This window comes from Acyrthosiphon pisum, chromosome A1, assembly GCF_005508785.2.
Source record: "Acyrthosiphon pisum isolate AL4f chromosome A1, pea_aphid_22Mar2018_4r6ur, whole genome shotgun sequence".
Taxonomy (NCBI): domain Eukaryota; kingdom Metazoa; phylum Arthropoda; class Insecta; order Hemiptera; family Aphididae; genus Acyrthosiphon; species Acyrthosiphon pisum.
In genome coordinates this window covers 94,443,001-94,454,489 of record NC_042494.1, presented here as the reverse complement: position 1 = coordinate 94,454,489, position 11,489 = coordinate 94,443,001, and the positions used below count along the sequence as shown (strand labels likewise).

The 11,489-nt window shown below is 32.2% G+C and overlaps 1 protein-coding gene across 1 annotated transcript in view; it reads left to right on the top strand.

Moving 5' to 3' along the window:
• Positions 1–5,268: 5,268 nt before the first annotated feature.
• Positions 5,269–11,489, top strand: part of LOC100166258 (zwei Ig domain protein zig-8-like) — a 592,102-nt gene continuing 585,881 nt past the window's right edge. Inside the window, exon 1 of the mRNA XM_029487817.1 lies at positions 5,269–6,168. The gene's annotated coding sequence lies outside the window, so the exon portion shown is untranslated. The remainder of the gene's footprint in view (positions 6,169–11,489) is intronic.

Genomic DNA, 11,489 nt, shown 5'->3' with positions numbered 1-11,489 from the left:
ACTAAAACTGAGATAATCTCAAACCGAGATACACATATATAGTGTATATTTCATAAATTCTTATGATTTGTCACACAAATAAAACTGCACACAGGCGAATCAGAGGTGTTCAGCTAGTCAAAATATATAATATGTAATATTTAGTCTTACATAGTCATTTAGGTGCGTATATTAGGTACTTACCGATAATTTTTACAAATTAGTTATTATTATTGTAATATACTTAATATTTATTTATTGTCATTGTTAATAACTTATTGTGAGTATAATAATACACCCATATTCAAAGCACAATAGTGCCCAAATCTTGTAAACCCGTACTACTATAGTAACTACTTACTACAGATCACTTAGCACGTAATACAGTTTAATACCTCAAAAGTTACTGTCGTTCAAATTTTTATTTAAATATAGGCAATTAACGACATATATATATAAAAAAAAAAACTTAATCACTTATAAAATGTACAGTAAAAAGGGATGATTTTTATTTGAAAAATAGCACTGTATCCACAGGACATTTCTTAAATAACATAAAATCCGAGTGTTTGAAATCAACTTCCGACCTAGGTATATATTTATAAATTCCAAAAACATGACTTTAAATAAATTTGCACAATCAAGGGATACGAAAGGGGGACAGGCGTCCTTAGTAAACAACCCAGAATAATTACAATATTTATACCGCGGAGACCGAAATATTAATAAAAATAATTTCATAACGATGTTGTATTGCTGTGACGTGTGCGTTTCGTTCTGCCATAGAAATGCGTCGTTTCAGAATAATCCAACATCACACTGCGCCAATATTAATATGCATGTGTTTCGGCTGATGCGATCGTGTGTAGTTCTCATTGTTCAGACGTATAAATAGAATATTATATTATATTTTCATCGATTTGTTTGATGTGCTGTTCCTATTTATAGCCAACGTATTATATTATGTTGCACGCTATACTATTATATAGGTAGAAAACCGCCGTGCGCGACAATAACGCGAACGCATAATAATAATATCGGATTCATAAAACACGTGAGCGCGTTATCAAATTGTTGATATAGTAATAATAAGTTCGTATGTTTACGACTTATGTTTTTTACATATTATATAGGTAATATTATACAGGGTGATTTTTTAAGCATTTTCGCCCTAATTTTCCCTTTTAATAGTACATTTATTATAAATGATATTCTGATTTTTAAAATTTTTAAGTGTACCAGCTAAAGACCATATTTTAAAATGTCTGATATTTTTCTACTTCCTTTTTATTTTACTGCAAATTATTTGGCGGACGATTTTCTTGAACATTTTGATGCACCTAAATCAAAATTCTAATGAGTAGTTTCTGAGTTATTAAAATGTTTAAACTAAGGATAATAATCCTTAAAAATGATTTTACAAAAGTATAAGCTATAGTATGTAACATTAAACATAGTATTTATTATGCTTGAATTATTCTTACAAGTTATTTATATTGATAGAAGAACATCACAGGAAGATACTAATGTGGATTTACAAATGGGAAATCCACTGTCGGCCACATATTTACCTTGGGACAAACAATGGAAAAATATTATGGATTCAATAATAAGGAACTATAATATAATATCCTATTTGTTGATTATAAACAATATTTTTACAGTGTAAACAGTGTGACTTTTGATCTAAATGAAATGAGTCTCCCCCTACTAAAATATCGTTCAAACATATCACATAGGTAGTGTTTTTTCTATAGAACGCTTTGAAATACTCTCTATTTTAGTAGATATAAACTTATTTTATAATCTGAGAACTACACGACTACAAATACATAGTAGGTAGGGCCCTACATTTTTATTTTGAGCTTTTAGCTCATTTATTGATTCTTTCTTTGCGATCTAATTACATTTTTAGGTAGGTTCATAATAGAACTAGCTTATTTTCATAATGTTTTTTGTGGTTGTGGTTATTAAACAAACACAATCAACGAATAAATATTGTGGTAGAAAATCAATGGGAATTCCGTCTCATTCGGGCCTAAGCTCAAAAACAAGTTGAGTATAAAAATCGAAATAGTATTTAGCATTCAAAACGCTATTGAGTACAAAGAAAATTTTGAACTTCGAAAGTTTATAAGAAATAATTTATGGTGCAAATGCAGGGGTTTCCAGTTAAAAAAAATAAAAAATATTGTGCTGCCCATATGCGTGTAACTTAAATACTTACATAACAAAATAAACCAATATTGCACGGGCATCAGTAATCTTTGGTACCTATCTCGATGAACAAAAAAAAAAAAAATCACGTTTAAAATTATTATAAAACTATTGAGATATTAATAGTGACCCAGTTATCGAAAACGAATTGTATTACGACTACATAATATAGATTTATATAGCTCAGTGGTTCTGAACCTTTTTAAAGCTGCCACCCTCCTGAGAATCCAAATATTTTGTATCACCCCTTTTATCAAATAAGTGGTGTGGGGGAAGCAGGTGATTTGAAAAATAAAAACACATTTTATAACGACGGTTGGAGAACTAATAATAAAAATGTAATATTTGAACAATACCTATATTTATTTAAAAGCTACAAGAAAGCGACAACAATTAATTTAATTTTGATTAGCGAGTTGGTTGTGCTTTGCGGTTCAGAACTATAGTTTTCATGTTAGGTTCAATGCTAGTGAGACAAAAGTGCAAGTCTTGTCTCTTAACGGTATCCAGTCGATTTATCTTTTTCATAATTAGATCCATCACAGCTGAACCTCGCTCAAAGACTACCCATAGATATCTGAGGATATATTTACTTGTGAGAAATTTATCGATTGCGAAAACAATCATATTATATGAAAAATCGTGAGTCGTTCAAAGCATTGTATCTATAAATATATTTCACTAAAATACAGTTTTAATGTAAAAAAAATATTCACCGCACCCCACATAACTCCTTCACCCCTCCCCCCAGGGGATGATTTCGCACATTTTGAGGACCATTGATTAGATCCGATTGTTATTTATACGTCACGGTCACCACTGGTTGCTCGAAGAATCGTGAAACATGCGCATATACGATTCTGGAGAACCATCAAAGGCGACGTTAATATTGCTTCATAATAATAATAACAATAATAAAAATATAAAAACAAGTGTATGTCGTTTTGCTGTACAGTAGGTTACAAGTGGGTCAATGTATAATGGATTGCATTAAATTTGAATTCAATGATATAAAATCATTGTATACAAAAAATGATTCTGAGCGGAGACGGTTCGTCAGTCTGGATATTTTATATTGTTATTATTAATATTATAGGCTGTAAGTTGAATTAATATTTTTAAATTCGTCACAATTTTTTATTCGTTTCAATGGTGATAAACAAAGGGTTAGGAATCAAACTCCCGTTTATAATGGTTTTTCGTAATTTGTCGGTGGTTTTTCCCGTGGCATCAAATAACTATTGAGAAAATGACCTCTTTAAAGTACCATCATGATGCAATTTGCTAAATGATAAGATACTATATGTTTAAATCGAAGCACTTTTTCTAGTAGAAAATTTGTATAAAGGATAAAAAAGAAAAAAAAGAAATAAACACCACTGTAAAACCACTATAGCTTCCTCGCTCCGCTCAGAATGTGTACGAATATTATGATGTGGATTACATTATTATGTGGGTGAGATGAATAATAGAGGAAGGCGCTGTGATGGAAATCACAAATCTCTGCCCGAATTCGCGATTCTCCGTTTCTCTAGTGCATTTCAAATCGGTTCGCTTTTCAAAGACGTCTCGTGCGTTAGATACCAAATAATGACTATAATAATAAATACTACATGGGCTATGAATTACGATTATCCTCGCGCTCTCTCAAAGTATATTATCATAATATTATATACATATAGGTATAGCTAGGTGGTATAATAATACTATTATGATGTGACGGTAATAATATCAATGACACCGTTATCGTGTGACGTGCCAAAAAACACTTAGGCGGCAAAATATCATAAACAAATAAATAAATATCACTGATTAGAGATGATTGTTCATACGTCACAGTCGCCACTGGTTGCTCGAAGAATCGCAAAATATGCGCATACGATCCTGGAGAACAGTCAAAAGCGACGTTACTATTATAGGTACATTATAATAATAATTTCAATAATGAAAATAATAATATTTATAATTTTGTAATAATGTTCGAATATTATCGCATAGATTATAATATTATGTCGGTGAGACGAATAATAGAGGAGGGCGCGGTGATGGAAATCATAGGTGGAACTAGACAATTTTATTGGACCGTTCCACTTTTCCTGATCAATATTTAGACATGTAGACTTATAAATGGCACGGAGGAGTAATTTTTTTGAAAACCAACTTGTATACTTATGATTTTTATTTAAAAATTCAAGTAATAATATTTATATAAGTAGGTATATTATTGTAATATAATAGGCATATATAATGTTGAGTTCACGTTGACAATATAATTGATGTTTGTTTAATGGAATACAGTCAAGCGTAGGTACATATAACATATTTTATAATTAATAAATAATAATTTATACAAATCTGAAGACAGTAGTGGAACTGAAATAACACTACAGTGTTTATAGTTTTATGTTTTATTAAAAATATTTAAAATTCCTAACCACAACCATTGCGTATTATATCCATTTAGTATATTACCCATAGACATATATAGTAGTACCAGTATAGGTACCTACCTACAGACTACTGTATAATATATTAAAACTGGGCGTGATTAGCCTGGGCCTTAGTTCCGCCTATATGATGGAAATCACAAATCTCTGCCCGGATTCGCGGTCCATCGTTTCTCTCGTCGATTTCAAATCTGTTCGCTTTTCAAACGTCTCGCGCGTTAGATACCAAATAATAATGACTATGATAATAAGAAATACTGCATCAGCCGTGAATTACGATTATCCTCGCGCGCTCCCAACGTAGGTATAATAATATTACACGGACATGTGGTATAATAATAATAATATTATTATGATGACGTGATGGTAATGATATCGATGACACCGTTGTCGTGTGACGCGCCAAAAAACACTTTGGCGGCAAAATATCACAAACGAATGAATAAATATACCGGCCTGGAAAAAAAAAAAAACAATCCCAACGCGTTTGTAAGTAGCCGATAATTGGCGGACGACCGGCGCCGGCGCCGACTCTTCTGGGCCGCCGCCGACGACGACTACGGCGACGCTCCGCGGCATCACCGACGACGACGACGCCGCCGCCGCCGCCGCCACCACCACCGCCGCGCGACGGGCCAGCAGCTTGCCGGCGTCCGTCCCGAGTTTCCGTTGTGCGTCCGTCACGTGCCGTCGCGAAAATCGCGTCCGCGACCGTTTCTGTTGGTGTTTTCTTATCCGTGAAAAATCCGTCGTCACAATATTATAATATTATTATATCGCTGTCGTGTCGTGCGAACGGGTTGAAAACCCGATTGGTGGTGGAAGACCAAAAAAAAAAAAAAAAAATTATACATATTATAATACGTACGAAAACAATATCTGTTTACTCGGCGAAATCGCACACTGCTGTGTCGATCGCGCGTGTGATATATTATATACATAGATCGTGATTTATAATATATTATAATTTAATATTGTCGTTAATATTATTGATATCGCGCGGCACAGGACTCACGCGTGTGCTTGTGGTGCTCAGTGTTAAACAATAATAATAAATAATATTATCGTGTTGTCATAATAAACATAATAATATTGCGATATTATTGTCGTAGTGTCGGTGTCGCGGTCGTGCGGGGGTGTGTGCGTGTGACCGTGCGATATGTCGGCCGACGAGATCCGTGTCCGCCGACGTCGCTGACGACGACGACGACTACGAAATCTCGCGAGAGACCGACCGGTGGAAAATCGACGTCCGTCCGACCAGCGTTTCGTCGCACCGTTCGCCGCGAATATTAATAACCAGTGATAACATTAGAGAACCGCCGCCGCCGCCGCCGCCGTTCTTGGTTCATACCGGGGGTTTACTTTTGGTTTTTGTAATTTTTTTCTGTCGACGATTGTGCGCCGATAATAATATAACGATTAAGTCCGCGAGGATTTCACTGTTGCAGCAGCAGCAGCCAACGACGACGACGACGACGACGACGACGAAGGAGATCGTCAAATAATTCTCCGCTGTCCGACGGTAAGTTGTAACCGACAATAATTTATTGTTATACATACCTGTAGTTGAACTGCGCGTAACTCAAAACAACGACACATTCAGGGGTGGCTCCAGAGACATAGTTGGGGGGCGGGGGCAAGTCAACATTTTAAGAAAATTTCGATGATTTTTTTTTTTTTTTTTGTTTTTTTTTTTTTTAAAACTATTTAGAAATACAGCTTGGGGGAGGGGGTGTCACAGTCGCAACGGCTTGAAAGCGATATCAAACGATAATAATTAGAATTCTACTAATAAGGGGGGGGGGAGGGTAACACGTGAGACCGACGAGAATTTTTGTCTTCGCGGTGGCGCCCGGCAATAGTCTTTTCGATTCATTCGAATTTCGGTCGGGTTGGCCATTTGGTTTGCGGTTCGGCGTGTGACCCCGTATAACGGCGAACCGAAGTTTTGGTCGCGGTTAAGGGTTTAAGAATAGATGTGGGGGGGGGGGGGGAGTGAGAGGAGTGCATGCGTGACAAGTGATACAAACGTTTTGACGTGTCCAAAAAAATTGAAGAGACCTATCCTATATATTTATGATGAGGTATAATACGAAGTATGCCTACGACAATATTAACCGCGCGGGTAGGTAAATAACATTATAAAAAATTTAAACGATATTACGATATTATGTCATTGTTCGGGAAGGGGTCTGCAAACAATACAATAGTTAAACGTAACGCGGGTCTTAGATCGACGGGGTAAATGTTTTTATGAGTGCCTCCCTTCGCTGTTCAAACTCACCATTCATACTACTGTCTAGGCAGTTCAATAACGCACCAAATTTCCTCGAAAACACTCATTTTCCGGCCGACACACAGACACGATAACAATAATGTCCATATACGACGTGGCGCGAGTTTGCAAGACCATTTGAGCAAAACAATATAATAATATATTATAATAGAGCATCGAGAGGTTATTATACCGCAAGCAATGTGCACTCGACCCTTGTTCGTATCGCAATTTTAATTTCGCTGTCGACCTAAAACCGCGATGACGATAATGAAATTATCGCTCGGTAATATTTACCTACAATATTTCCGTAGCACATACGACCGAAATTGAATTGACGAAATAACGTTCGCCTCGCTCCGGTCCAAAGATTAGTAGCTAAAATATTTCTATATATGCAATTACATTAACGACTCACAAACACACAGCTTGGTACGTAATATACAAAGCGTTTGTCAAGTTAATCACTTATCGTAGTTTGCAGTTGTGCAGTCTATTATATACAGTCGAATTAAATACCAGTTAGGTACGCAAGATTTTAAGTTGTACGTAGGTAATAGGTATAACCCGAGTTGAATACTCCGCAAGCCTCTTCAAACAGTTGTATACTCATAATTAATATTAAACTCGAAGGTTTTTTTTTTTTGAAAATACATATCAAGCAATGCATAACAATATTGTGTAGTTTGAATGCGATTATATTATTCATCCATAGAGTACACACATTTTTCGACAAAAAATCAAGTTTGAAAAATATTTCAACTGTAACATTATTATTATATCGTCGTATGGCCGTACGCTGAATTTAAATCATCGAAGTTCATGTAATAATATTTATCTGATCGATGGTGACACACATAGCAGGGTTATTTGCAGAACACTTGAAATGTCTTTTGTTTTTCTAAAAATATGTTCTCACACATACAGCGAACGTTATTGTAGTCGAAACACATTTCGTTTTCATAAATATTTTATACAATCATAACATAAAAGTGTACTTGCAATAAATGTAAAAATACCTACCTATATGTATACATTATTATGTACCTATTCCGACTACCTACTACGTTTTAATATTGTAACAGTGTGATTTCACGAGGCACTATTATTATTCGCTATTACAATAGTATTATAAATGAACAACACGATTTTAAAATTTTTGATTTGGCAGTTAGAAATATTATATACTATGTAGATATGTCTCTTAATGTCCCCATTAAAAACAACGAGAGGACAAATTTATTATTTCGAACACTCGGTCTACAAAATATAATATTAGGCTACCTAATTGTATAAGCCAATAAACTTTTGTATGTAATAAAAAATATAACTAATTCGGTTGCTTTACAGGGTGATTCGTTAAGCGTAAAATTCTCGTTATCTCAAAAAGTATTAATAATTTTTTTACATCGTGTTTAAAAAACAACGTTTTTATTGAAAAATCATATTTTAAAATATCTTTTATCCCTATATTTTTTTAAGTTTTTAATTTTTTTAATGACAACATAGAGTTTTAATTTCATTTTCCAAAGCAGAATATTTATTGAGTATTTTGATACATAAAAATTGAATTTAGGACGAGTAGTTTATGAGTTATAAGTATTTACAGACTAACAGAGTAATGGACAAACATTTTCGGGGTGTCCCCATACCACTCCACTACGCCCATCTAAACTTTAAAGACTTATAACTCATAAACTACTCGGCCTAAATTCGATTTGTATGGATCAAAATACTTAGAAAAATATTCTGCTTTGGAATATGAAATTAACTCTACGCTTAAAAAGTAAAAAACTTAGAAAAATTATAAGGACAAAAAATATTTAAAAATATAATTTTTTAACAATAACGTTGTTTTTTTAAGAACTTAAAACAGTGTAAATATAATATTATGACGTACACTGTAGTACTGTACAGGAATTGATTTTAGTTTCCATTTAAATTAGTAAATTGTTATTATATCTTATATTTTCTACTCTCAATCTAAAAGCAGTGGAAAGTTTACAAATCCGAAAGTGCATTACTTCTTTTTGAACTAACTTCATAAATAATAAAAGTCATCGAGAATTATACTTTTATGTTTACGTTTTTTTTTACTTAAAAGTTTTGAGACCTTTTCCTATTTTTTAAAACATTAACGATATTAATAATTTCCAAAATTGCAATGTACATTATTAAACAATGATATGTTTTTTTGATTAAACATACATTATGTTTGTTTAAAATTTGATATTTTGTGAATTTTTTTTTTAGAACTTCTTACCTACAATCAAAATTATTATCATCCAGATTTTTTTATGATAAATGATATTATGCTGTAGTGATTTTGTAGTGAAATTGAGTTCATTAGAGATTTCGTGGAGCAATAATCATTATGGCATTATGTATTTTACTTTTGAAAGTAGTTACTGAATTCTTAAAAAAATGCTTATGTATTCCTACATCAGTGGCACATCAGCTATTAAAAGTGTCAAGACCCCCCCCCCCCCCCATCACTTAAAAACAAAAAAAAACACTATTAAAAATCTTCTTGATAAAACATTCTAAGGAAATATTATTATATCAGGTATAATATTTATGATTGTTATGTACGATTTTTAAGCCCAGTTTAATTTTACCAATGGAAATAAATAAATAATACAAATACAATTTGTATGTTCTTATAAGATCTATATTATTCAAATTTAATATTTTAGGGAAATGTTATTTTTAAATAACCATTTGAGTATTATATTATTATTATTTGAATGTGTATTGTTAAGCGAAACGAACGTGTCTACTGACTACGTTTTAGAGTAAACCAAATATTTAAAGTGTTCGCTAGGTAGGTAGGTACTTGATTGGATTTCAATTCGTAAATAAAAAAAACGTTTAACATTTTAATAAAAATAAATTATTAAATAAAATAATATTTTAGTTAATTTTGATCGAACCGTACGCGAAATGTATTATTATAATGATATTATAATGTAACGACTAATTATTTTATTAAACTTCAAACACGGATTACAATTTAATTATATAATATGTTACAATGTACCTATAACAATACTATAATTATATTATAAAAAGCGTATCAAAGAAACTCGAGCATAAAAAACATGTCCGTATCTGTAACGCGTACATTCTGTATATTATAATGATATCAAATATATCATTATTATTACCAATCACCTTTGTATCTATACGTACCATAAAATATAAGCTTTGGTGCCTTCGTTTTCGCTGCTTCGGGATGATTGATTTTTCTATAATGATATTCTTTAAATTTTAATAATAGTTATAATAACATCGTCGTATATCGGAAGAGCTTTGCAAAAACAAAAAAAATCGTATCTATAAATTGAATTGTTACTTTGCCGTTGAAAAGTTTTACAACCAACATCGACGGGACATCCTCTAAAATTCAGTAAGATCTGAATTGTTTTTTTTTTATATATATATATATATATATATATACTTTAAGTAATATTCGTGTAATATTATGTATGTAATATTATCAATTCTGTAGTTGTATGGGGTTGTAAAAAACAATGTTTATTTAGACGAACAAATAGAATTATTATTATATTATTATTTCTCCAAAATCGTTTAAATTTTTAATAATATTTTATTTATATTATTTTTATTTATTCTTCAAAAAGACAATGAACCTCACTGATAATTTTCGTACGTTCGTGTGTTAATATATCCTGCATGTTGTTTAGGAACTTAATCATTCGTATACAAACGGACCCAAATATAAATACTGTTGTAATGTTTTACTCAAATTGTTCACCGTTCTATTATATTTTGATCGTGTACAAAAATTATCAAATTATTATAAACGTATAACAACATGTACCATCAGATAATATGTTAAAACATTTTAAATGATTTAATAAACAACAAACATTTTTTTCGCCTTTTATCTGCAAAATAAGAACGAATAAATTGGAATATGAGGAAAAAAAATACCATACCGATATGATTACTGCAGTACGCAGTTATATACCTCTGTATTCTCTGTGCTCGTATCTACTATTACTTTCCACATAGTTTTATATATTGTAAAAAACCACTTTTATAGAAAATAGTGGTAACATTTAAAAGGATAAATCAATACAGAGACATGGTTAAACCGTTATATGCTTGTTTTTATGTATTTTGGAAAACATTTCATTCCACCATGGAACTCAAACCAATGACAATAGTTCAATATAAATTATGAAAATAAACACATTCATCTCTCCGCTCAGAATCTATAAAATAATACTTACCGCGGTCTAATCAATATGTTAATATTATATTATGTGACGGTCAAATAAGTATCTTAATCTCGCCAAATACTCAGATTTTGGCACAGGTTTTTCCATCGCCAAATAATACTCAAACATATACTTACAGCAAAATGTTTAGCTTCAAGACTATGAAATGGTGACAACGATTCCAATTATTAGTCGTCAGCGCTGTCCCGAGATTAACTTTTTTAATTTTTCCCGCACAAATCTTTTTTTTAAATCGAAAATCTGAAATTATTCGAGTAACTGTCCCCTACGCAAACAAAACTATTAAAAAAAGTCTATATT